We start from the raw sequence: 2496 nt of genomic DNA, 5'->3' as shown, positions 1-2496 counted from the left end.
CACATCGAGACCTTGGACGCAGTGTGCGAAGACATGAAATCGTTGGCTACTCTGGATGTTGCTAATACTATTCGATGTGGACAACATATTAAGATCTGTGCGTTACAAAATGTATTTAAAATATATAACTGGTTGTTGCGCAAGAATTTTTAAATAAAAAAAAACGTTAACGTATTGATTATGTATTTCTTTTCCCTTCCATTGTAATACATGTATAAACGTATGTTTGCATGCATGTATAAACGTGTACGTATAAATATGTACGTATAAACGTGTATGTATAAACGTGTATGTACGAACATGTACGTATAAACGTGTACGTATTAACGTGTATGTTCGAATGTGTACGTATAAACGTGTACATATAAACGTGTACGTATAAACGTGTACGTATAAACGTGTACGTATAAACGTGTACGTATAAACGTGTACGTACGAACGTGTACGTATAAACGTGTACGTATAAACGTATATAGACAGTGTATAAGGTTACACTCTTTTCGCTTTCGATCTTACTCCGGATCTATCCGCTAATTGTGCAGGACATTGGAATCTTGTGAAACACGGAAGCTTACGATTAGAAGTGAGATTCGAAAAAGCTCTTTCTGTGACTATCGATTGTATCGTCTATGCAGAGTTCGATGACGTTTTAGAAATCGATTCCTCGCGTCAAGTCATTGTCGACTTTTCCGGTTAGGTCTATGCCTTTCGTGAGAAAAATATTTTTCCCCCACTACACATTATTTCTAATCCAATTCCACGTGAGATGACGAAAAAAGCTTCAGTCTTGTTCGTGACACCGACGCTGACGTCTCGCGACATAAAAAGAGTAGCGAAAATTCGAATATATAATGGATATAGTCATCGACGTATAAAGTTTTCGCGATGTCGAAGACAATTTTATTCCGAAAGAAGTCGCGGTTCTTGCGATTAATGCGATGATCACCGGGCACTGGATTATGAGACCACCTTATCCATTTGGAGAATTACCCGAGAGAGCAAGACGAGAAAACAACTGGCTTACACGAAATTATCACGGAATCGAATGGTTCGACGGAGACGTTAATCCTATATACTTTACGATACATTTGCGAGCTATTACACGACACGCACGGCACATCTATACCATTGGACAAGAAAAGTCACGTTATCTGAGCAATTTACTCTCTAGAAACGTATATAATCTGGAAGGAATTTCTCCGGCTTTCAAAAATCTGCCAGATTTCGGAGGTTGCGGACAACGTTGCACACACCACGGATTTCGAACCAACGTTGGATCTCATTGCGCCTTACGCAACGCTTACAAATTAAAACGTTGGTTAGCTATACGAAATAGCAGCGATTCGAGCTACGATAGTCTTCCTTCAGAAAATTGCAGCGAAAGTGACGTCGAGAGCGAAAAAACAAACAGCGGAAATTTTTCAATTAAGTTTAAAAATCAGAAAAACGATATATTTCGCAACATCGAGGCGTGGAGAAAAAATATCGTGACAGAAAAGGCGAACCAAAACGAGGACGAACAAGCGATAGCCGAAGAGAAAAAAGCTCTTCCAAAATTCGACTCGACGATTGATAGAGATAAAACTAACACTAACGTTTCGCAAACGTCTAGTATTTTTGAGAACTCTACAACGCACGTACTGGCAAAAGAGGTAAATTCTGAATTTACGCATACATTGCTTCTCTCACGCTCACCTACGCCGAAAAATGAATTCACTGGAAGTTTTAAACGCCTTACATCATCTCAGTGTCCGACATGCAGGGGTCTATCCTGCCGACCGACTGCCTAGGGTGTGGACGAGGTCGACTGCCATTGTCGCTAACACAGACGATCACGATTGACCTGGCCAGCACTGGGTCGCCTTTTACATCGACGAATGCGGTACAGGAACATATTTCGATAGCTACGGCTTGCCGCCCTTGGACTCAAGATTCCTCTTACGACTTCGCCGAAATTCCACCACGTATCGCTGGAATACGACGACGCTGCAAGGAATACTTTCTCAAACTTGCGGACAATACTGCTGTGTATTTCTATATTTTATGTGTAATGGTTATAATCTTAGCCAGTTTCTTAGTCTGTTTACCTCTGATTATAAACGCAATGATCGATTGATCGCACAGTTATTTCATAAATTTTTTCTTCGTTGTAAACGTAAAAAAATTAATTCTCATGCTGTATGCCGTCATGTTCAATCGTCTACTCTTTTAAAATATAAATAAATATTTTATGTAATATCATTTTTCTTTTTAAAATAAACGTTTTTGATCATGTAAATACTTCGTCCGTTTCTTACTCTTCACCTCGTTCCCTTTTATATTAGTCACCTTTTTCTCACGTATTTCCGTAAAAGCATCTCCGTCGTAGAATACAGAAAGAATTTATTCTAAAGTAAGTAAATCAACACAGCAGATAAGAAGAAGATGACGCATACTGACACAAACTTGTTCATTCCTGTTTTACCTCCCCTTTCTCCCTATTGAAAGCAAGAGTCT

At 39.2% G+C, this 2496-nt stretch overlaps 1 pseudogene; it reads left to right on the top strand.

Moving 5' to 3' along the window:
- The first annotated feature begins 938 nt into the window (after positions 1 to 938).
- LOC108771107 (uncharacterized) lies at positions 939 to 2116 on the top strand (annotated as a pseudogene).
- Positions 2117 to 2496: the final 380 nt, after the last annotated feature.

The sequence above is a fragment of the Trachymyrmex cornetzi genome, unplaced genomic scaffold, assembly GCF_001594075.2.
Source record: "Trachymyrmex cornetzi isolate Tcor2-1 unplaced genomic scaffold, Tcor1.1 scaffold1390, whole genome shotgun sequence".
In the NCBI taxonomy this organism is placed as follows: domain Eukaryota; kingdom Metazoa; phylum Arthropoda; class Insecta; order Hymenoptera; family Formicidae; genus Trachymyrmex; species Trachymyrmex cornetzi.
The sequence above is the reverse complement of the archived record's forward strand: the minus strand, read 5'-3'. Positions and strand labels throughout refer to the sequence as shown.